This window comes from Struthio camelus, chromosome 14 (genome assembly GCF_040807025.1).
Source record: "Struthio camelus isolate bStrCam1 chromosome 14, bStrCam1.hap1, whole genome shotgun sequence".
Classification (NCBI taxonomy): domain Eukaryota; kingdom Metazoa; phylum Chordata; class Aves; order Struthioniformes; family Struthionidae; genus Struthio; species Struthio camelus.
The window spans coordinates 2,002,491-2,027,238 of NC_090955.1; the positions used below are offsets into that span (position 1 = coordinate 2,002,491).

The 24,748-nt window shown below is 47.7% G+C and overlaps 1 protein-coding gene across 6 annotated transcripts in view; it reads right to left on the reverse strand.

The window, feature by feature from the left end:
- The window catches only part of GRM7 (glutamate metabotropic receptor 7), a 342,865-nt gene that overhangs the window by 267,371 nt on the left and 50,746 nt on the right, over positions 1-24,748 (reverse strand). The window lies entirely within an intron of this gene.

Below are 24,748 nucleotides of genomic sequence, written 5' to 3' on the forward strand. Positions count from 1 at the left end.
GAAGCGTTCAGCTCCTCAAGAGAGGTCGCTCCAGCTGCTAGGACAGAGGGTAACGGAGCTGACGGGCAGCGGCTGAGGCTCGCGACAGCAAAGCCGCCTCTGCCTTCGGCCTGTCCGTCGGCACCATCGCAGCTGCTGCTCAGCCTCTCCTCTGCCTCCCACCGCCTCCCCCCTCTCAGCGTTCGACCCAGTCGCCCTCGGCCTGGCTGCGCCTCCGCTCCCCTCGGCAAAGCCCGGTCCGGCCCAGCTCGTGCGACACCGGCTCCCCGGAAGGCAGCGCCTCCCTGACGCCACGGAAAGGGCAGCGCTGCGGGCGCGTGTCGGCAAGAAGAGGCACACATCTCAATGCATTTTCCTCAAAACTCACGGTTCGCTGGTTTAGAAAAGAAAGAGCATAAACCTTCGCCCTGAGGACCAGGTGATTCCAGAGGTGGAAAGGACTGGCGGGGTCTCAGAAAACGCTCACAAAAGCCGGCCCCGCTCTTCCTTCCCCCCAAACCTCCCTCGCAGTTGGGGTGAAAACAAGCAGGAGATGCAATCTCTGTTTAAGAGAGAAGCAGCTTTATCTTACCTTCAGGGAATACGTATTAAAACTTAAATTCTCATAAATACCTTTTACAGCTTACAGAGTTAATTAGATTAAATCCATTTAGTTAACTAAAGTTTTTCATTGATTTACAGATTATAGGTTGATGTATCACAGCAAAGCTCCGTCCTGTTTTATTATCCTCATTGAATCCTTTTCAAAAATATTATTCAGCCTGAAATCAATAGCTACCCGTGCAAAGGAAGAAATAGATATAGAAAGTTTCCCAAACAGAAGCTTTAAATCTGTAGGGTCTATCTTAAGCAAAAAGCTCCAAAACTGACTCCCGGACTCCAGCCAGCTGCAAGGAGGCGACGCGCTGGCCTTGCAGCGCCGCGCCGCCCCGCGCCTCCGCAGGCAGTTGGGGAAGAAACTCCGTTGAACGGGCCCGAAGCCTGAGGGGCTCCGCGGCCAGGCGGAAGGGCAAAGCCAGGCGCGACAACCTGCTGCTCTCTGCCACCGGGCTCTGGCTCTAGGCTGGAAGGCTAAGTGACGCAGGCGGACGGTCAGAAAAACAGTAACGTATCCGATTAAGTGGAGAAGGGCGATTTTCTGAATCAGAACGCGCGCGAGTAGAGGCCTGAACATGGCCGTATACTCGCAGGAGAATGAATGCCCATAGATATGTTCACGAAAATGTGTTATTTTAATTACAAAATATTTGACCAAAAGGTTTTTTTTAATTTTCACTTTCTCCTGATTTCATTTCCCATGATATCTTTTTTCAACAGAAAAAAATGACAAACTGTTAGGAACATTTTTCATTTACAAAACAAAAAACCACAAGATTTTTGGTCACTGGCTTTTGTATCTCTTTTGATGACGTTTTTGTATGCTTTGCAAATAAGACTGGATTGGTTTAGAAAGGCACGGTATTTTCTACAAAAAGTGAAAATACATCCAACATGATAATTATGTTGTAAAAAACGTATTTTGAAATTATTTTTCAACAAGTACCTTTCTTCCAGAAGCTCTAACCAGTTCAACCGCTGATGATTCATCAGTCTACTTGAAAATATTCAAGAATGACTAATTTGAATTCTAAAAGTGCAAATAAGAGGGTTACACACGACAAGACGCAGGCCACATTCATCCCTAACGAGATCTCTTCGAGGAGAGCGAAGTCAGAAAACACTCAGCTTCTGCTGCAAATTACAAGAAGGAAGCTCTTCTTCGTGGTGCTGAAAAGGCGCCGGGGCTGCGCATCCCTGCCCTTTCGCGGGCCCAGGCCCTCTCCCCCAGCGCGCTCACCCATGCGCTCTGTACTCCTGCTGCAACACGCAGCCATCAATAAGCACATTGCTGAGAAAATGACAGCGTTGTGCATTGCTGCTTTTATGCATCAGCCACCGCGACAGCCGGTACTGCCATCGTTTTCAGACGAACAACATAAGCGGTGCTAGAACAGGCTTAGCAGAGGACCACCCCTCTTAAAACAAGCAGTAAAGGCCTCCCACAGCCCGTACGCGATGCTGGAAGTCTGGGGGCACAAGGAGGAGGTGAAGACATTATAATGGTGTTATCACCTAAAACTCTGTCAGTAGAATCACACGTTTTTCTCCATCATCAAGAAAAAAGTTAGTTAATAAAATCACAGGATTCATTATTAGATTCAGTTCCAGTCGCTTCGACTATGTTCGAGGCAGTGATATTCCTACTGGGAGCATGCAGGGTGGAGGGAATAAATAAATAGCTGATTTCTTACCCACTTAGCTCTCATCCCTGCCAATGCCTGCCTAGCAAGTCGGAGAAGATTGAAATGTATGAACCTGCGGCAGAGCTTTCTTAATGCTGCAGGACCTGAGCTCAGGAGACCGGCTCCTTGGGCGGCAGCAGCTTCATCATAGGCAACAAAATGCAATTTAAATACTTTCATGGCAGAAAAGTTGCACGGCACAAAACTTCAGTATTTCTGACCTACTCTTTTCTAATAATATTTTTACAGCTGTGAAGAACGAACATTTGAGTTATATTTTGAATCTGAGCGACTGAGCCGATGCGCTGCACGGCGGGAAGGAGCAGCGCTCAGGGCGGAGGGAGCGCGGTCGCGGCAGGGGCTGCTTCCTCCGCTGCGGCACGGATCGGGCCGCCCCGGCGCCGCGGCAGCCGCTTGGGGAAGAATTGTTGGACCCCAGAGCTGTCAGCAAGAGCCTGGGTTTCCTTCTGGGATTTGGACGTCAAGACATTTTCCCGCTCCCAGAAGCTTCGCCCGCCGCCCGGCCGCCTCGCTGCGCCGCCGAGCTCAGGCGAAGGCCCTAGCCGGGAGCGGCCCACCGCGCCGCGGTGGGACTCGTGCTGCCGTTCTCCTAATAAATCATTTTCACCCGGCTGTTTTATTCTATTTTTAATAACAACTTCCTCCAAGTTCTGCTGCAGTTAGACTCAGCGCAATTGCCCCACGCCACAAGAAAACATACGTGATGACGGACCTGCTTCAAGAAATAACTACATCTAGCTACACGCGGTAAGATTAAATTGAAGAGACCCCCCCTCTGGCGAGCTAGCGGTACACTGCCTGCTCCCGGCAGCGGTTGCTTAGGGTCAGCGTTTTGCTCCCTGCACCACAGTGCGACATCTGATCGCTGCATGCAACAGCACCAGCAGTAACGGTGTTAATGTTGCAACAGGCTTTTACACGCCGCGGTTGTCTGTAAAGCTGTGCGTTCACTCTCCTCCGCCTGAAGGGGCGCTCGGTGCACTAACACGGTATCATACCGCAAATACGCTGTACTGACATATATTCTCCTGAAATGCCACCAATTTAACCCCACGTTTCACTTCTACCAATTACTTCTTCTTCACACGTCTCCCCGCAGCGGGCGACTCCTGGGAGCGCAGCACGGTGACTCACGGCTCGCTAGCGTTCCTGCACCCCCACGAGCCGAAAACCACGGTCCTCGGAGCTCCTGTCTATTCAGCAAGATTATTCCCCCAGGAGAGAAGGCGATCCCCGGGGGTTTGTCTGCCTCCTCCGCGTACTACACCAGTCCGCTCACCCTGACGCCCAGCGGTTCACTCACACCTCTTTTGTCAACTCCGCTCACTTGCAGGTTTTCTTTCTCTTTTTTTATGTTGTACATGGATATTTGTAGCTTTTATGCAGGCTGCTTTTAGGTGGCTCCGTTTATTTCAATAAGTCTAGAGCTGTCTGTCCAGCCTTTCCCCCAGATTTATGCCAGCGTTACCTTTTTCCCTGCGGCAGCTGCCTGTTTTATCTTTTTATTTACCTAGTCCTCTGCTTTGCTGGTTTTGTCCAATTCCCCAGCTCTTCCTGCCTCCCTTCCCGCAGCGCCTACCGCAGCTAATCTCCCATTTCGCTCGCATTGTCTTCGCACACACTTTGATCATAAGTTTCTTCTGGCTGATTCTATTTCAGCAAATGGATGCACTTCAGAGACAGTGTCTCCAAAAGACCTTTTTTCTCCTACATTTATCTTCCAAGATGGTTTTCTATCCTGCTTTGCCTCATCAGTGTCAGCACGCAAAACATCGCCTCCCGAGCCGCACTCTCGCTACAGCAGCTGCCTTTGCCTCAAGTAAACAAATCACTGCACTTGCTCTTCGCTATCTACATTTCTGAACAGGAGCGTACGGACTCCATCATTAGCAGTTAAAAGGACATAGGATTGTCTAGTAAGAAATGCCGATTTTAAGCTTTCCAATTGGATGTTCGACAGTGCTCCGGCCCGGAGCAGCCTACGAAGAAAGTATGATACGGCGTGAAAGACGGAAGGAAGGTCGGGGTTCCTGCAGCTGGAGCAGGCTTTGCTTGCTTTTCGCTTCTTCAGCCTGAGCTCAGTGTCGGGTGGAGCAGCAGGAGGCAAAGCCAAGGCTTCGGGTCCCCCTTCCTGCCGGCCCGCAAGGCCCCAGCAGCGCTGGCGGGAAGCAGCGGCGACGCGCTGGGGTACGTCCCCCGATCGCAGCGTCCAGGAACCGAGCGCAGGGCGGCCGGCGGCCCTTCCTCCCCGCTCCCAGGCACCAGCACGGAAAACCCCTCTCGTCTGCTCGGTCCCGCGCTCGCTTGGCGCGACTGACGCTTGAGTCTGGGTTGTAGCTGGCACATAACAGAATTATATTATACATAGGAAAAAAACTTATTTCCCCACCAAAGGAAAATCATTTCCAAAGTAGCATTACTATTATTATAAACATACAGCCCAACTTAAAAAGGAAAAGCTATTGCTAACTCGCAGGATAAAGAAGGTTTCTCTTTACCTGAATCCACTTCAGTGAAAGAGCAGAATCTGAAATGGTACTTTTCATCTAAGTAGCGCTTTGTCAGAAAAGATACACATAAAAACCCCGTAAAAAACAGTTCACTTAGAATTAAATCAATTTGCTTTCCACTGTACTCCTTGCCTGAGGCATCGATTTGTTTAAAAAAATGACATAGAACATGATATCCTTGCCATGGATATCAAGAGACACACAGGCTCACAAGGCCTATGCTTTCACGATGCTCTCAGTTAATTCCTTTTACAATTTCTATTACAGCAGGCCCCCGTCTATCCCTCTATAATTATCCGAGGCATTTCTCAAATATGTAACGCATGCCTCTAAACAGCAGACATAATTTTGTGAGGTTCCTCAAAACTTAAGCTTTTGAAATATAAATTGTGCTTCTAGATTTTCTCAAACGAAGATAAATCAGTGACAGCTTCTCCATTCCAGTTAGGATAAATGGAAGAGAAGGTTCAGTCTAAATACAGACTGAAACCCAGAACCTGTTCAGTTGTCACCATCGGTCCCACATGCAACCTCCAGTGAGTCAGAGCCTCCCAAGGGAAGAGTCATCTTCTTCACAAGGGAATATTAATACTTCACATGACTGCTACAGGGATTGAGTTAGCAAAGCTCTAGGAACAACTTATGCTTGACGTTTTTATTTGCTTCGCAGATTATTTTATTCTATTGTAAAAAGCAGTTACATGGCGGGGCAGGGAGGAGAGGAGCTGCCTTCATTTAATTGTAATGAGTTTATTTCTGCCTCTCAGGTTATTGTTTCTACCACTGAGAAATGATCTTAAGAGTCTAATAAACCCAGATGCCTTGCCTGCACGCACTGTCGGTGGAAGCGCTGACCCAAGATGAAAGGCAGTGGAGAAATGTGTATTCTTCAGAGATCACCCTCATGAACTTGGTAAATACACAGAGGATCAGGCGATACTCTCAGTATTCAATGCATTCCCCACACTTACTCTAGAAAATACTAGTGTGGGTGCAAAGACCTGAAAATACCAGTGTGAGCTGGAAGACCTGCGTGCAACTATATACAGCTCCAATGCAGCACCCAGAAGTAATTTAAAGCAATGATATAACACCCAGCTACCCAACAGCATCCTCGGGGGAAAGAAGTTTATAACTTCGCTACCTGATAGAGCCTTCGAAACGTCCTACTGAACCATTTCCCTCTGAAGTTTCTGCAGCTACTCTTTCTTTCACTGTGGTGAACATTTCAAAGCAGATGCTTTTATTTCAATTATTCTCTTTTTTCCCCCCCTTTTTACGGGGAACGTCAGTTTTCTACTCAGAATGCTACATTCTGCATTTTCAGATAAGCACTTAAAGAGATATTTTATGGATGCTAGTCTGCAGCGAGCTTGTCGCTTCCTCCAGTGTTTGACGCTGTCCCACTTTAAGGGTCCTCCACGCAACGCTGTGTTACACAGAGACAGTATCCAACGCACCCATGCACACAGATACTCACTCTCTCTAACGTCTGGGTGCCTTTGAATCGAACAAGTAGCGAAACAATACAAAACAGAGCACGCATTTCAGATTGACAAAATTATCCACATCAGCTGGCGCAAGAAACTTTGAATTATGCCATCGATTCAAATCACATCCTTCTTCACGCTAATCAAAGAGTACTTTTCGCTGGCTAGTAAGTTGATTTTAAACAAGTAAGTGCATTAAGTAGTACTTGCTGAAACTGAAATTTCATGATGAAATGAATGTCAGTCATTGTTTGAAACCTGAGGAAGACGTATGAAATATCTGGCTGGAGATCCAGAAGTCGTATTTAACTTTGAACTCATTAATAATTCCCTGATATCAATAAGCTCAATAGCAAGCTCAAATTAAATCCTAGGCTCAGTTCTTTAAAAAATATTTTAGGTACCAACGACTAAAACTGCATGCCCGAAAATCCTCTTTCAGCTGCCATCTACTGCTGAAGGCACCTTTGGGTTTCGACACTGCAAGGTTCACCAGTCAGCGAGGGGCAGAGGACTCACCCTGGAAGTAAGTGCCCTGGACCTCGGCCAGGTCACCAGGGTATTCTGCAGGACAGCACCTTCCACCCCTCAATTAAGTTTGTGCCACTGCACAGAAAACCACCTCAGATATACCGCGAACGGAGAACCCAAGAGGAAGCGGACGCCAGCCAGAAAAATAGCACGGTCCCCTTACTGCAGGAATATTCGGTCCTATTCTCTGCCCACAAACTATTTTTATATTAAATAGCCTTTGGGTACCCAAAAAATGCTCTAGCTAACCACTGAGTAAAGACAGAAAAAGTGGACACTCACCTAGTTTCTTTTTACTGTGTCACCTAAATTTTAAACAGAGGGAGAAGGAGGAGACCGAGCTCAACTCTTTCACAACCACGGCCAGGCAACCGCGGCCGGGAAGGACTCAGGGCTGTCGAGCCCCATGGCGCGGCATTAGCTCCTTGCAGTCACGCGCCAAGCTCCCGACGGAGGTTTGAGACGCGCTGCCATCGCAGCGCTTCGCCGCGCCGGCAGCCGCAGGTTGCGCACAGGCCGTCCCGCTCCCGACCGCCGCGGGGCCCCACCACCGAAGGGCCCATCCGCTTGCAACCCACGGGCTGCGGCTTAGGTCTGGTGACACTGAGCTCTTAAACGCCCAAGTCCTTCACCGGACCTGGCGCTCAAAGCAAAGCCTCTTGACCTCAGAGCGCCTTGATGGATCGTGGCCAGAACGGATTGCCTGTCGAACCAGAGCCCGCTGCAACAAACGATGACAGTTTTACACACTTCAGTTAGTTGTGAACTAGGTTTTTTTCTCCCAAGAAAGTTAGAATTCATGAAGTGAGTAAAACGATAATCACTGTTAGCCGTTTTCTTCATCTATAAATGCTAATACCTGCTACCGCCAGTTGTAAACACAAGCAATCCAGAAATAAAGCCCTGCCTCCCAAAAGCCCAGGATTAATATTTCTTCCTGTGAGTAAAACAGTCTAAATGAGATAAACCAACCTCAGGTTTGGCAGAATTAAGAGTTATCTGTGCCTGGCTCATAAAGCAGACCTACACAACCTACGCACGGCACTTAAGAATTTCCCTCCCAAGCCGAAGTGGAAAAGCAGAAAGATTTTGCTCTATAACCATTCTGCAAGCGAAGAATTTATCAAGTTTCTAAGAGAGAAGCAATTCAGTGTATCAGTTTAATGGAGGAAACAGGAAAAAAAAACCTAACGACTGGTAGCCATAAAATTATGAAGATCAAATGTCGAAGAGGAATTAAAAAGAAAGGAGGACTTCTGTAGAGTTGAATGTAGAATCAGGAAGGGAGCTACTGTGGAAGCGACGCTTTGCTTAATAATCTCATTGTAAAAACTGACAAAAGTTGCTTTCAGGGGAATTATTTTTGAATTATTTAGAGTTAGTTGTTTGAAAATGAAATAGAAAATGGGTGCTTGTACTGTTAAACGCTGCTAATGTGCAAGTCTCCTGAAAGAAAAAGCTCCTCAATTAAAATACTTGCAACATAGTGCCGTTACTTATCAGCTGAAATGTGTTTTGTACTGCCATCCTCTCAGGGAACGCAACTGTTCCCTGAACTGGGAAATTAAGAGCCCAACCCAGTAAGTGCTGGCGCTCTGCTCGTACACGGCAAACTCCCAGGGCTTCACTGGACTTTGCATAATGCTCCACATAGAGTTATATTTTTAACCTGGGCTATGATATGCTTCTTCTGTCCCGTCCGTATCATGTGAAAAGAATAAACATCCTCTAGCTTGTACAAAGTGGAAGGATTTGTTGCTATTTTTATAATATTCCTTACAACAACATTTAGAACAGGAAGCAAGCGCAACAGCAGGCCTCATGGCATGGTGTCGTACCGCACAGGGACAGCAAGGCTTTTCCCCAGCAAGTTAACAAAGCAGCACAACTGCGAGTGGAAGTCTCCCTGTAACAAATCGGTATGGATGCAGAGGTAATGAACACTGCACTGCACTTTCTTCTCTCTTTAGGGACGAGGAGAAAGGCGTGCAATGCACATTATCGCTTCCGTCTCTCCAGAGAAAACAAATTGTTTTTGTTTTAAACACTCAAAACAGCTGCTAGGAGGCACAGAAATACAGCTACGGGAAAGGGAGCAGCCTTTGTCTTGCCCAATGCTAGATACCTACAGTGTAGACACCCATAAGTGAGCAAGCCAACAGAAACACTCAATGGAAAAAACAGGTGCTTCTGGGTCGCATTTCATCCAACACGGTTTTTATGTCTACAGCTTCGGACGAAACGCTTGTGTCCTAGACGTGCCTACAGAAACCCACTGCCTATAGCAGAGGAGCCAGATTTACATGCAGAGATCTACAGAACCCCCCCCCAAAAAAAAAGCACAACAGAAAACCTCATTCTTTCATGAGTGTCAGTACTAGAGCTTTGGGAACGTGACAGGCTTGGACCTTGTCTCTCCTGTGCCCTGCACCAAGTGTCCGGATCCTTAGTTTCCCTTACAAAGATTAAAAGAAGATGGATAGACCTGGACACGTGGCGTAGCGAGAGACTGCCTGATGATAGTGCCACTATTTTTGCAGAATGAGGAGGGAAAGGGGTACCTTGACCTATGTTTCATTTTAAATCCATGTTTAATTCAGTTTATTCAATCCATGCTCAAATTCTGTTGATGTTAAGCACTCAAGCAGAGCATTTCTCACTGGGTTTTTCTGATGTGGGGCCACACTATTTTCCTTAATATTGTAGGACAAGAGCTCACATGTGACTCCCTGAATAACTGGAAAAAAATCCCCAAAGAGTCAGTGACTATAATATGGAGCCTAGTCGCCTCAGGTCACAGCCAGGGCCGCTTTGCGGCCAGTGGGGATCGCTCGCTCTCACTCGAGGGAAGTCCAGCCCAGCTCTCTTTTCCCAGCAGACTGTGCACCTGAGAAATCCAGAGCAGAGTTTCACTTCACTGTCAGCTGTGGCTCTTCTCCCCCCTGCACTAAATTATAGATGTTAGACAGTTCTGAGGTAGGAGTGTTAATTATTAATAGGATTTATCTGAATTGATTTTCAATTATAGAATATTATTTTCTATTACATTCCAATAAGCCTGCAGGAATTCCATTAAATTCAAAATGATGATCATCAATTTCCATTAAGACACATATAAACTAAATACATTATACCTCTGTTGAAGTCAATGATTTCCATTATCCATTTCCATTAATTTCCATTCATTTGAAGTGACTCCACTTCAAATGGGCTTTAACGACTTGATGGCTTATCAGTATTCTGGGCTCTCTAATTTGACAGGGACATAACCTAGCTGCCATCCCCTGTTCCTGCACATTTACAAGTTGAGAACCTCTACTGAACTTCATGATTGACTGAAGCAGGCAGCCAACTCGTTCAGACAGTTGTCCAAAGACAACTATGACTTCTACCCCTGCGTTGAATCTGTCTTAGGAAACCTGACACATGAAAATCGACAGGTTGGGTTTCTTCCTCCTGATTAAAAAGGAAGAAAAAAATGTCCCTACGCCCTTTTTTTCCAAAGCTGTTTTATGTATTGACCATTTCTAGGCTTCTGCCAAACCCACTAGCTATCAGCTAATATTCCATTGCTCTTCACACAATGCACATAGGGATAGTGTTTTTCCCTGAAATTTGCATAATATAACGTATATTTGTAACCCTGCTAACAGCAAATGTTTATTTACAACACTGTGAAGCAGAGTTTGCTGACCAAGTGCCAGACAAATGATTCTTTATTTTCTAGATAACATCATGTGGAAAGTTAAAAACTGAGTCTGCCTTACAGAGGAGGCAATGTCTGCTATGTATATCATTTTACAAGAGAGATTTTCTCTGCAAAACCTGCCTCACTTGTATCCTCAGAAGAACATGGGTACACGTTTAATACCATTATAACAGAAGTGCCATTTTAGCTTTTAAGAATTTCTCATAATTACCCGCTAGTAAACCCATAAAACATCTCCCTTGTGAGGGATTCCTACAATGACAGGGTTTCTGATAAATCTGAATCATGCTTCATTAATACTTCAGAAAATCACAGGCTGGATTTCCCACCGCTCATTGGTGCCAACTTCTATCACAGTGGATATACATTCTTGCCAGTTTAAATGACAATATTTTCAGAGTAAGTAAGATAAGGGGGATATCCAGATCTGGAAACATGAAAGTATGTTTTTTTTTTTTTAACTTCACTTGAATTATATGTTTTTAAATGCAGTAGGTCTGGGCAAGACCTAGGAGTCGGTCCACATCGGAACAAGAATATGCTGAAACGCGACCCAGGATGCTCTGAATCTTAGCTTCCACGTTCCCAGCTCACGAAGAAAAGCGTGATTTTACACTTGGGATAGTTTAGTTTTGTTCCATGCTGTGATCACCTCTGACTGAGTTGTGGGAGTGAAGACAAACAGCGCGCAGTTGACAACGTATTTTTTCAAAAACACTAGCAGTCTGCTGAGCTACCAGCTGTTACTTCCAGCTCCGCTGACCACAGGGCCCTGCCAAGGCGCGGGCCGGACTGCCGCCGAGCTGCCCTCAGTGCCGCGCGCCTGCGCTGCTGCCTTTCAGATACTGCTGATGCAGTGTGACTCGTGCACCCAAACGCAGCAGGTTAGGTCAACTTACATCACGCAGCGCGATATGCCGACGTGACCTATTTACTCCTTTCTTTTCAGGTGGCTAGACAAGTTACGAGGAATATAAAGCAGAAAATTAATCACTATCTGGACCGAGAGGTAGGTGGTCTCTTCACACAGCCTCTACATCATAAAGCTGGACAGTAATAGCACTGATTTTTGGAGATGTTAATTGCTCTCAGTGTTGCAGGAACCCTGAGAAACAACTTAGGGATACAGACTGGTAGAGAGACCGAAGAGAAGAAATTTATAGCCAGGGGAGGAAAGGACAGGTGCCACCAGCACGCTACGGCCTCGCAGCAAAGAGGTAACTGCTCCGCACAGCTGCACGTGCAGGCATACGCCTGCACACCCACACCGTGACCCCTCTCTGGAGACTGAAGAAATACTTTCTGAGGACCTAAAGCTGCTAATTATTACAACGCTCAAAAAATTACCGGGTCAGCTCTGTAGTATAAAAGCACAAACAAGAACAGCAGGAAGAAAATCACGCCCAGTCCCCTCGATCCCTCACAGCACGACACTTTGCTTTTCCTGACTTCCCACCTCCCGCCTCCCGCCACCCCAGCGCTCCTCCGCTGCTACCTCAGACCCGGCCCGGTCTTTTCCGTTCAGCCATTCCTGTTCCTCCTCATCGTTCAATCACAGAGAGCCAAAATATGCATCGAGAATTTTTCTAAGTGGAAAACGTGACCTACCCAGTAGACTTCCATATGCTTTTCATGGCCCAGACATTCTACCAGTACGCTGGCTACAACTCACGCCTTCTCCTACATGGGTAGTTTCTTTGAGATTGTAAGATACAGAGCATTTTAAGCACAAACATTAAAATAGTAATTTATTTCTATGCTTCTTGCAGTAAAATAAGCCTTTGATTTAAGCAAAAAGCTTCTTACCATCATCTTGAAGGCGGGAAAGACCAAAGGAGAGTCTTTCCCTAATGCATATGCCGTATAAAATGCACTCAGGTGGTAGACCAGAAACATCCCGATGGTTAATGTTTTTGGTAACATTCTTTTTTCCACTGCTTCAGATTACCATTTTTAGAACATTATTTTAAAGGGGTCTTTCAACATAAAATTAATAGAATATACGCATCAGCATTATACAAACAAAGTCAATAGATGCAAGCCCAATAACGTCAAAATTCTCCCAAAACCCTAGTGTAACTTATCTCCAGTTTGGCTAAGGAAGACAACTCATCAGTAAACAAACGACGTCATTATTGCTGATAAAAACAGGGTGGTACCTACAGCTCAGTGAGTGCCCGTGATATTAGATACTCTGAAAAGATCAATAAAATCACATCAGAGGATTGACTATCTAAAAAAATCCCCAAACTGATGAAGTAAAAAGATCATCAGTATTATCATTTTTGCATCAGAGAAAAAACCTAAGAGATATTTTGCTTACATGAGATATTAGGTGCAGTATTTGGAAGATGAAGATACTAGTGTCCAAAGCCTAAAGTCTACTAAGTCAGCCAGCAAACGCCCTGGTCACCACTGCGTTATTGGAGTTAGACTGTCTGGTTCTCAGCACGAATTCAGTTGTTGTTAACCATCCTTTCGACGGCCGTTTGAAAACCACAGGCTTCTGGCGTGCAGTGGAGAGCCTCGCGCCCGCGCTGCTCCCGCTGGACACCATCTGCTTTGTGCCACAGCTGCCGAGCGCCAAAGGGGCCGCGCGCCTCACCTCGCCCTGCCGCAACTCGCAGCCTCTGCGGGGACTGTCCGAACCGTGCTGCCACTTCGCAAAGTGATTAATTAGTCCTTCTCTTCATAAAGGCTCAACACACAGAGCAGCCAACTTGAGAGCTCACCCTCTGCAGGCTGCAGCGCTGGCCGCTAAGCAGCAGGTACGCGAGACGAGCCCTAAAAGCAGTGACCTGCCTTCCGGGGCCTGCCGAACGCTCACGCTCGATTTTAACTTCGTGAGACTTTTATCATTTTTTTCTTCTCCCTGTGTAGGAGGAAGAGTTTTATAATGACTTAGAGGAGATGGACAGGATCTGTGCGTCCCACTCTGAGCGCCGCTCCCCGGGACTCGTCCGTGCAGACGGGCAGGAACCAGGAGGACACAGGAAGCTTTGGGCTGACCTGACCGTTACCCCCCGCTCTGACTACCGCCTCCTTCCTGTTGTCTCGTGGGACACAGCAGCTTCGTGTAGACGTATGTAAACCTGTGATACAAATACTCTCTCTTTGTGACTTTTAATAATTACTAACCATTTCAGCCAGAGGTTTACCAAACCTGAAAGTCTGGGCTTCCACGTCCCTAGCTTTGGCACTGCTTGGCCCAATCCCAGCCAGGCGGGGGGAGCAGGCGGACGCACTGAAACGGAGCAGCGGGGGAAGAGAGGAAACGCCACCCAGGCGGAGCCGAGAACAGGCCACAGTTAAACTGTGAAGTACCTCAAAGGTTAAAAAAAAAAAAACATTTTAAGAGAACGCAGAAAGTTAGCATTTGGGGTGTTTAGCTCTCGTTCTGTGGAATCTGGTGGATTACTCAAGAACAAACGCTGACGAGGCAGATGAAGATGGAAGACTGAACGCAGACGGACAAATCTGCTGAACATGCAGATTCAAGAGCCTTCCATCACTAACCCCAAAAGTGAATTAAACCGCGCAATGAGCTCGCGAAGCAAGAAAACAGGAGTGGCCCAAGGAGGCAGGTCCAGCGAGAGCTGCTGGGGGGAGCGGGCGGCGGGCGGGCAAGGACGCTGCTGCGGGAGGAGGCAGCAGGAGGCCCAGCGCCTGCGCCCACGCCAGCGCCCCGTGCACAGGGCCAGGCTTCTGAAGCCACCGGATGAAAAGCACAGCATTCAGTGTAAAAACTGAAAAGTTTAAAGGGATGTGACTGACAAAAACTTTGCAATACTATTATAAAAACCCACCGGCATCGATTCCTCCGAAGAGAGTGGGAGCTACACGAGTCAGAAGATTCACTTACAGATTTATGATGTCTATTCAATTTTAGAGAAATTTATAATATATCCCTACATACCATTAAATACAATAAGTTTTTAAATCCCACTGAAAAAGATCATTTTCTGCTACAGAAGTTTAACTCAAATCAGCCTTTAATGATTCCCTAATCTTGAGAAAATGCATCTAGTATTTTGGATGGACCGTAATAACTTCTGAATGACATATCTGATCTACTCCGAAACCTCTGGGAATTAAGTAGGCATCAGCAGGCAGAATCCAATTGATTTTGGAGAAAGCCAGGAAAAGAGAAGTTTAAATGTGCCACATATTACTCTCTTTATCTGATTAGCAGATTATTTTCTCCCAGCATCTATACAATCATTTATAAAGAGTTGATAGCCTTACTTCGTGTAGAAGGCAAACACAATGGGAGCAGAACATGGGGTAAAGGGCAAGGGGAGGAACGTGGGGACGCAGCATCGTGGGCATGCTGTATCGTGGGCACGCTGCAGCGCGGGCACATAGTGAGGTGGGCACGCTGCGCTGCAGGCACACCGCGGCATGGGCACGCTGCATCGCAGGCACGCAGTGCCGTGGGCACGCTGCATCGCAGGCACGCAGTGCTGCGCCGCAGGCATGCTGCATCGTAGGCACGCAGTGCCGCGCCACAGGCACACTGCATCGTAGGCACGCAGCACCAGCGCTCCCGGGCTCAAGGAGCGAGGGGCAGTGGTGTGGTGGGGCAGATCTGGTATCCAGGCAGCTTTCAGAAGGAACTGGACTCACTGGTACATACAATGAGCTCAGCTTTTAGAGGCAGCACTATTATTCTAAAACTTTCATTCTTAACACTCTTGCAGCACAGAAAGCCTGAATCAAATGTGTTATTTGTCAATCGCTTTTTGGAAGAACTGAAAGTATAATCTTAAAGAAACAGATATGGTCCACTGTCTCCATTTTACCCATAAAACCAACATTGCCCAGTGTATTTTTACATAACAGTTTGCCTTTCTTTGTTTCAACATAGTTACTATCTTGGAAGTTTTATTCCTTGCCAAATAGTTATGAAACCCTCTTGTTTGGTTGCCTGATGTAGATTAACCCCTAGGACAAAAGCACTTTTTAAAGTACCTTTTTTTTTTTTTTAAGGAAAGTTATATTGAACATATCTTTCTGTTGAGTCTCTAAGTACAATAGCCTTTCACGCTCCACCCTATACTGTCGAAAAAGATAAATATGTGGTGCTTATATCATCTAGGTTGACTCAAATACATTATTCTGCTGGAAGAATAAGTTATTTTGAAGGGGCGTTAACTGGCAAGGCAATTTACTGAAGCACAGCGGTGCTGTAATGGGTGCACACGCGGTATCACGTAACTGTGCTGTATTTCACTGCTTAAAACTGCTGGCCCTGACAACACCTTTCAAGAACATCCTTCATATCTAACACCGCTTCCCAACACATTATTTACTCTGTCCGTTGCCCGTAAGATCCCTCCTCTGGCAACCTGAAGCTCATCTTGCTGGCTTCTCCTGGCAAAAGTATGTCTTCCAGAGCCCAGATGTCTCTTAAATACTGAGAACGATCTACTAATGGTTTTATGGGGTTAATTAACTGTTTCTTTTTAGAGATAATAGAATTTGCAATGAGGAACATTAGCATTATCTTTAGAGCTACCTCTGCAAATGGCGAATATAGGATAATTGTCACTGCTTTGTACTACCCATTATGCACAAAATTAAGGGAGAAAATTTACACACAGTGCTTACCACTGGTGTTTTATTACCTTCCATCCTTATAATAGATTGCAATTCACACAATAGATGTATAAAAATCCTGTGTCTCTTCTCAGTAAAAACAACATACTCTGCCAGACCGTCCCTAACTTTATTTTTCTCTTTCTTTTCCACAGGGAGCCCACGTCTTTCCCAGAGCTTGTGAAAGGCCTGAAACGCATCCTGGATCACATCCCCACTATTAAAGGGCCGCACTCTCGCTGCCGTTTTGCCACGCCGGGAGGAAGGGTATTACTACCTGTATTTTACCAGTAGAAATTTAGCATTGGGATTGCAGTATCTGGCAATTTTCTTAAAGGCCCTATTCCTAGAGTCCTGCGGCTCGCCAGCGCCGGACGGGGCATCGCGCCCCGGCGCAGCGGCTCTGCTCCGGGCCCACCTTCCCCGGCGCCAGGGCGGCCCCGGCCCTCCCCACCAACACCCCACGGAGCAGGTCCGGGACCGGCACCATCCGAAGCAGCTGAGTTTCTCCTTCCAAACAGCATCACTTGATCCCCATCAAACCGAATAAAAAGTGGCCCAAGGATGCTGCTGTCTCCTGGAAAACACGTAGGTTTACGGACTTCTTTTTCCATAGAAAGCAATAACATGAACTTGAATGTGATTTTTCCTCCAGAAGGCTGATTTTTCACAGTTCATCTAACACATAAGCAGAGTTTTATGTCAATATCTATTACTGCAATGGAAGCCTTGCAACGTGGATGTCCATTTGCACAAGTAATTCATGGTGTCAAGTGGCCTCTGCAGTGTTACTGCTGCATCTGGGTTTCCGTTACTGTCTGACTCTGACCCTGCACCACCTTAAATCCAAATACTGAACTGGTGCAACAACTTGCATTTTCATCTGGGACCTAGAAAGGGTGTTGTGAAAACACGTAAAATAACTGGGTGTGAGACTCCTCAAGCCTGACAGCGCACACGAGAAAAGCCCTGGACTCCGCGGCGCGAGGGGCGAGACCTCGGGAGCCAGCGGTGCCACGCGCACAGGCCTCACGCGCTGCTGCTTGATGGCTTCCTTGCTCTCTTTTAGCCGAGCGCCCTTTTTTTCCCCACATTTGAAGTATTTTATTCTTAGGGTACCGAGTAACTATCATTCAAACGTTGTCAAACGTGTAGTTTGGAAAAGGCTTTTCTTTTTAAATCAAAGCAGATGCAGCCTTATAAACACCATGGGCAACGCACAATCTCCTCTCCTTCCCCTCAATTAATTTAAATATGCTTCATAGACGAGTTCAACAAATATCACCTTCATCAGAGAAATGCCTTTACGAAAGAAGCCCTTCCTCCGTTTGCCCTGTTAGCTTGAATTCAAGGAGCAAGGCGCTCCGGTGCGACTCGCGAGGCGCCCGCGACGCTGCACCCCGGCGGGCGCTCCCTGCCTCAGCCCCCCTCCCCTTCGACCCGCGCGAACGGCGCCCAGGCACCCCCCGCTGACAGCCACGCTTTCTAGCTCACGCTCTTCAGCGCGTACGTGCAGCGTGGAAGAGCCTGGGTCCGCAGTCCTTTCTCGCTGCCTCTAAAGGCCCCTTAACCCGGTCGAACACCCAGCACCTGCTTTGCCTCACGCCCACCTTCCCCTTGCGGCGGCGTGAGCTTCGCTGTGGCACAGGCAAAAAACCACTTCTGTCACTGAGAGAGTTCCTTAAAGTGCAGGTTTTTAAAAATATGCTACAAGTCCTCAAGTTCTCCGCATCCAGAACAGGCCCTCACAGAGCCACCCCCAAGTGGCACGGCAAGCCGCGCCGAGCTGAGCCCCGAGCGCCGTCCCCGACGGCCAGCAGCGCCCCGACCCCACACTCCATCCCCACGCGGAGGGCGAATGGTCCCCAACGAACGGCCAGCAGCGCCCCGACCCGACCCTCCATCCCCATGCGGACAGCGAACGGTCCCCGACGAACGGCCAGCAGCGCCCCGACCCCACCCTCCATCCCCACGCGGACAGCGAACGGTCCCCGACGGCCAGCAGCGCCCCAACCCGACCCTCCATCCCCACGCGGAGGGCGAACGGTCCCCAACGAACGGCCAGCAGCGCCCCGACCCGACCCTCCATCCCCACGCGGAGGGCGAATGGTCCCCAACGAACGGCCAGCAGCGCCCCGACCCGACCCTCCATCCCCATGCGGACAGCGAACGGTCCCCGACGAACGGCCAGCAGCGCCCCGACCCCACCCTCCATCCCCACGCGGACAGTGAACGGTCCCCGACGGCCAGCAGCGCCCCGACCCGACCCTCCATCCCCACGCGGAGGGCGAATGGTCCCCGACGAACGGCCAGCAGCGCCCCGACCCCACCCTCCATCCCCACGCGGACAGTGAACGGTCCCCGACGGCCAGCAGCGCCCCAACCCGACCCTCCATCCCCACGCGGAGGGCGAATGGTCCCCAACGAACGGCCAGCAGTGCCCCGACCCGACCCTCCATCCCCACGCAGAGGGCGAACGGTCCCCAACGAACGGCCAGCAGTGCCCTGACCCGAGCCGAGCCGAGCCACGCAGGTGCGCGAGGGCAAGGCGAGGGCTGTCAGGAGCGAGTCCCCAGGCTCCGCTCTCGCTCCCAGCGTGCACCGCCCCTTCACCAAATGGAGGTCTCCAGACTTAGGCTGAAACTACACTTCTGACCAGTGCTAAAAAGAGCCAAATTTGCAAGTGCTGCAGATCAATTTAAGCTTGTAGAAAATGTCATTATGAACTGGGCAAACTGTACTCCACGCATCTCTCTGGATAATGGCAAGCGTCCACAGATGCTTTTACAAACCTGATTCTGATAGCAGATCACTTCGAGCCCAGAATCCATCTCAATCCATTTTAAAGGTTTTCAGATTATCCATTTCTTGCCTTGCTCCAGACGAATCAAATTTACAAGACTGTTGGGAAACTGTTGGGAAACTATTAGGAGCATATTTCCTTACCGGCAAAAACAAGCCATTTAAGCCTAGCTATATTCATCCAACTTTTCAAATTAATAATTAATCACCATTTTCCCTGCTCCCTCAGTACACACGGTTAACTTTATAAGACTGCTCCCGTGCCTTCTGCGCTCTCCTCCTTTGGTTTTCCTGGAAAGGCTGTTACTGCACAGTATTTCACCAGCCTTCATTCTCTCTTCTCATGTTCTGTTTTTTTCCTCTCTTAGTTGTTTCTACCCATTATGGGGATAAGTAACACGCTAAGTCTGTGGGCTTTCCTACAGCTATCATTTCCTCCGCTTGGAATTATAAATCTCATTGCAGATCCGGCGCCAGTCATTCCTGCTCTGCGCTTATGACTCTGTCAGCACAACGGCATTCGTTAGGAAGAAGTCATTACTGCAACCTACGTGATGAGGTCAAAGTACCAGGTGCTCCTGAATACTTGGTGAATACCTATTATCCACGGGACCAAGACCGGTTGTTTTTGCTAGTTTCTGGTTTTCGCTCGCTGTTTATTTCTCTTCTTTCGTATCTGCTCATTTTTTTCAAACTTCTATGTTTTTAATCATAAATCAAAGTCTCCTCTCATAATACCTCATTCTCGAAGGAGATGTTCCTTTTTCTGACATGCATAATTAACACACTTGTGCCACCTGCCTACTGGACAAATTTCTGTATTCTCCTTTGAGTTTAGGTTACAGATAGCTACTGTTACAGATGGCCTTAATAGTTATAGTTTGCCCTATACATTTCTCACAGGGTGCTGCACCAGTCCTAAATTTTAATTCCACCACACTAGTATTACTGCGTCCTTCACGTGAGTATGACACGGAAATTACCCATCACATTGACGTCGTCATCTTTATTCTTCAGCAGACGCCTAGGGAAATATGTACAAACGCAAGTGTGCCATTGCAAGTCTTTCCAGAAAGTTCCCTGACCAGAGCCCCATAAACCCTCCCCTAGGCAGCCACCTGCAGTAGACGCATTCGGGGTTTGTGCTAACTCACCCGGGAGTCCTGTAATCCCTTGCCATGAATACGAAGGATTTCACCCAGCCTGTTAACAAGCAGAATTAGAGATCGTCAGGGAGCAAGTCAGCCACCCTTTTCTAGTCTTATCAACAATAGATGGAGAAAAATTACTCATTCATTTGTATAATCCTTTAATTCTTGCAGATGTTCCTTTGAAAATTGATTTAAATCGATGAATCATAGGGCAAGATTGGTGTAAATTTTTCAAGCTGAAGACAACTGACTTCAATAGAGCAATCACAATATGTTCCCGTATACCTAGCGCAACTCATCGAGTTTGAACGTTTAATGCAGTTAAAACTCGAGGCAGTAAGAGCAAATGATTTTTAATTAGATGAAGCCCAGCCTGTTCTGAAGCATTTTTTCCTATTCCTCAGATGGAAGAGAAGGGCAGGATCAAGAGTCAGAAATTCACCTTTTTCACATGCTGGTGACTCATTCAGTCATCTACCCTCAACTGACACACAAAACTAGACCACGAGAGCTTCATATCTCATGCTCCTGGCAATGCTTAATTTATGGCTACAATTAAAACGTGATCCACGGGCCGCGTTTTGGACGGAGGCAGCGGGTGTGCGCCTCCGCGCGGGGCAAGCGCTGCCGGCCGCGGGGCCCGCTCCGGCCTGCAGCGCCGCTGCGCGCGCCGAGGCTCGCAGCAACGCCGGCCTCCTCCCCACGCCGCAGGCAGCGGCGGCTGCTCCGCGCTCACAAAAATACACCTTCCATCTTATCCTTTAATTGGGGGGTGGCACGTAGCCAGAGGCACCTACAACCCTACCCCTCCAACAGGGAAGTAACAGGATATCCAGTAATTACACACAAAATAACTTCAGCTGAGAGATGCAGAGCTCAGATCCAGGCTTACTCAGGAATTACCTGTCTGAAAGGACTCTTGACCAGCCACACAAGAAGCGTACAGCACTTTCTAATTCTTTACATATTTCACTCTGCAAAAACAACCACATGATCGTTGAAGTTATTTTGGGTTATTACTGGGCAGCTGGTTCAAGAAAGACAAATAATTTGCAAGGGGATAAACTGAACTAACCCCCTCGCTTCACCGTAAGTACTCTTTTCCTTGTTTTGTGACTACAGAGACTGTGAACTTTGGAAAAGATGATGGGAAGCCCCTACCTAAGCGTGGGAAACCCTGCTCTCGCAGGAACAGAAAAACGTAACGAGGAATTTCACTCCCAACAGAAGTCACGCACACGAGTTACCACCTCTGCTGGGCCCGATGGGCTGAGATACAGCAGTGAAGGGCAACAGGACAAACCCAAATACTTACATTTATCTACACACGTTTTTGGAAAAGAGCCTGAAATCTGATTTGGCTAAGTTTCAAGATGTAGCTTGTTTATAGAGACGAGGTGTCACTAGAGCATGTTTTCCCTATAATGGCAAGGATGTCCTTTGCACCCCGAGGAGAGACCGCCGGCAGGCGCGCGAGGTCTGCATGCTTCTCTGCGTCGCAGGTGGCGGGCGCCCCGAAGCTTCGGCGCTCTGCAACGGTAGACGGTGTGGTGGCCAAACACCAGAGCAAAGCTGGGTCCGACCAGTAACACAGCGCCTGCCCGGGGCACTCATCTGCCACCATCGCCCCCTCATGAAAGCCTGCACTATGCTCAGAAGGAAAGAAGGTAGCACAGTTTCAAGCATAATTTTGCATATTTTGCCCTGATGTGGCAAAGATAAATATAGCTTACTGCTAGCATATATCCCAAAGTAAGTGTGGGTTTATACGCTGTTGGATGCAGGTCACCCTATTAACTCCTGCAAGTTTCTATTGCTATTTCTGACCACTGCATATGAAAGATTCAGAGTGAAATTCGCACCTCTGAAGACGACTGACATCGCAGCTGCACCACTCTGGCGCCGGCATGCCTTTTCTCTTGAATGCTTGCACAGTCTTGGGCTCAAGGTCATCAAATAAAATCAGCGAGAGTTCTGCCCTATTGTAAGCTGACAAGAGGATGCCAGTACTCTTCGCACGCGGCCAGGCTGCTCTGCAGCTAGCAGCACCTGCAAGCAAGATGATTCCCTCCACTTCTGGGAACAGCATGACACCAAGTAATTATTTTGCCGTGCAATTTTAAGAAACAAAATAGGAGCCTGTATCTGAGTAAACAGCAGCCTGTAGTTGTAAACAATTATTCAGAACTGGAATCTGGGAATCCTTTCAGAGCAACCATTTAAAATGGCTGGAACGATGCGGGAGAGACTGCGTTGCTCCACTGGAAGTAGCGTGGTCACACGCAAAAACTTCCCCTGCATAGTACGGGAAGTGCATCAGCTTGCTGAGCAAGAAGATCAGGAGGCAGTGATCAGGGCTTTGCTTTTATGATATAAATACCACTGAATTATGTTCCAAGATAAAGCAGCTTCCACTAAATTTAATTCTGGTCTGGAAATCATTCCTGTTATTATTTTAAATATATGTTCACTTTGCCCTCATTAACAATACACATAAAACTTCTCTAAGAAACAAGGAGATGGTTTTAAAAATTAATTTTACAAAAAGAACGTATGCCTTATCATCTCCACATTCCTGCACGCGTCGGTCTACTCAGAAGTCCTGGCGTTTCGACAAAAAACCTTTACGGAAACAACTTCCAATATGAGAAGGAAAAAATCCCCGACCTTGTCTATGCTCATGTGTTTTTAACTAATGTTTTTGAACACAAATGAGCGCTAAAGCTCAGGGCAACAAGTTTGAGGGTTTCGGTCTTTGACTTTTGTGATGGGAAAGCATAATGGTTATCTGCCTGTCTAGTAACAGTAATTTCTTGTTCCCTCAGTCCTAAATCACTTTTGCATATGGACTAAGCTCCTAACTCGTGTCTGGAATGAGGAGCGTTCGTTTCTCGAAACAGAAGTTTAGGCTGCAAGCGCAGCGCTGCGGCAGCAGTGCGCGCGCAGCTCTTCCCACCATCCCGCGCGAGCGGGTGCAGGGATACTCCGGGAACCTCATCGCAAAGCCAACCGAGCTTGGAAAAGACAAAAAAGAGAAAAAATAAAAAGAGGCTGAGGAAGAAACAATGTTAAGTCCAGACAGATAGCCACAGCAACTCTTCAAAGGCAAGAGGAACCAAACTGGGGGCAGCTCAACCTGCATCAGCGCCAGCCCCCTCATTTTCTGCATACCGGCAGGCACGCACGCACCACCTTACAGCTTACGAGTTCTTCCAAGCAGGCGGGCTGCCAAGCCTGTTTTATTCCTGTCCTCAAGGCTATTGTGAAGGGAAGGCTGTGCGACTTTCTGCTTCTATAGAAACAGTATTACTGGTAAATTTTAGCTTTTGTTTATTTTGCCAAGGAATGCCTTCTGGGCTGCTTAAGTGTGTGTATAATATGTATTCTGCAGTAATTGTTTCTTTTTCTGGGGGTTAAAAAACATTATTCTTGTAGATGACAATGCCTTCAGTGTAAGGATGCACTGCAGTTTCCAAACAAGAGGAGCTCTGTCAAAGCAATGACTGATCACTGTTTTCAGTGGTTCTCTCTCCCTGCAACTGTTTGTAGCAAGCAAAGCGTTCCTCGGGGACTGGTTTTTTTCCTCCCCGCAGATTGTGGGCCATTGTTTTGGAGCAGCAGTAACAGAAAAGATCCTCATCCGTCTGAGAAGGACAACATGACATCAAGGACTCATTTAACAATGCAATTTAAACAAGCAGATTCAAGGAGCTTGAATCTGGACCAGCAGCAAGCCCAGGTGAGAGACGGTCATTCTGACGGGAGAGCGGCGGACAGCGTTCGAACCCAGAGCAGCAGCACCCGCTGCCAATTGCTTTGCTCACAAGTTCCTCGCTTTCCCTGGCCACACTTGTACACAGCACAGAGAGCATAAGCTGCAGCTTCATTTTCCCAAAGAACAGAAGAGTTACTGGGATTTGTTAGATCCCAAACACTCTCTGTATTTTAACTTCTCTATATCCTTTTTCTCATCAGCAGGCCATTGCTGAGCTGGTCAACAGACAAGGCATCGCCCAGACACTGCGAGGAGAATCTAGTCACCCCAGACACATCGGGTTACGTTTTTAACCCCCTACGGAAACATTCAGGTCATTTCTAACAAACAAGGCAACAGCTGAATCGGCTAACAAGGGCATTTATATTTCACATTAATATTACCAAAAGTTTTATTTGAGATCTTGCTCACATATTCAAACCCCTGGCATTCAAGCTCTATGAATACAGCAGCTGGCTATGTTTACAGTTCATATTATTTCTTTCCAGGTGCCCTCAGCACCGACTCCTGCTATCGCCTCTGCTACAAAACGAAGAGGAGCAGGACCCAAGCAAAGCCCCTCTGCGCAGCGGGCGACAGGCTCTTGGGAGGCATGCGGCTGGCGGCTGCTCCTGGGGCAGGTGCAAAGCATCCTCAGCAGTGCCAGCTTCTGCGGGATGGAGGCAAAGGAGGAGCTCTGCTGGACTGCTGATACTTTTATTTCGGTTTAGTTTATTGTTTGTTCCAAGTGTTCTATGAGCCTGACAGAGCTGCCCTGCTCTCCAGCCAGCCGCGGGCCCAGGGCTCGGCCAGCCGCCGTCTTCTGCAGCCCAGGACGCCTCTGCACCCGCAGCGCTGATGGGGACAGGGACAAGCACTGCCAACTCCTCCAGGTGCTGG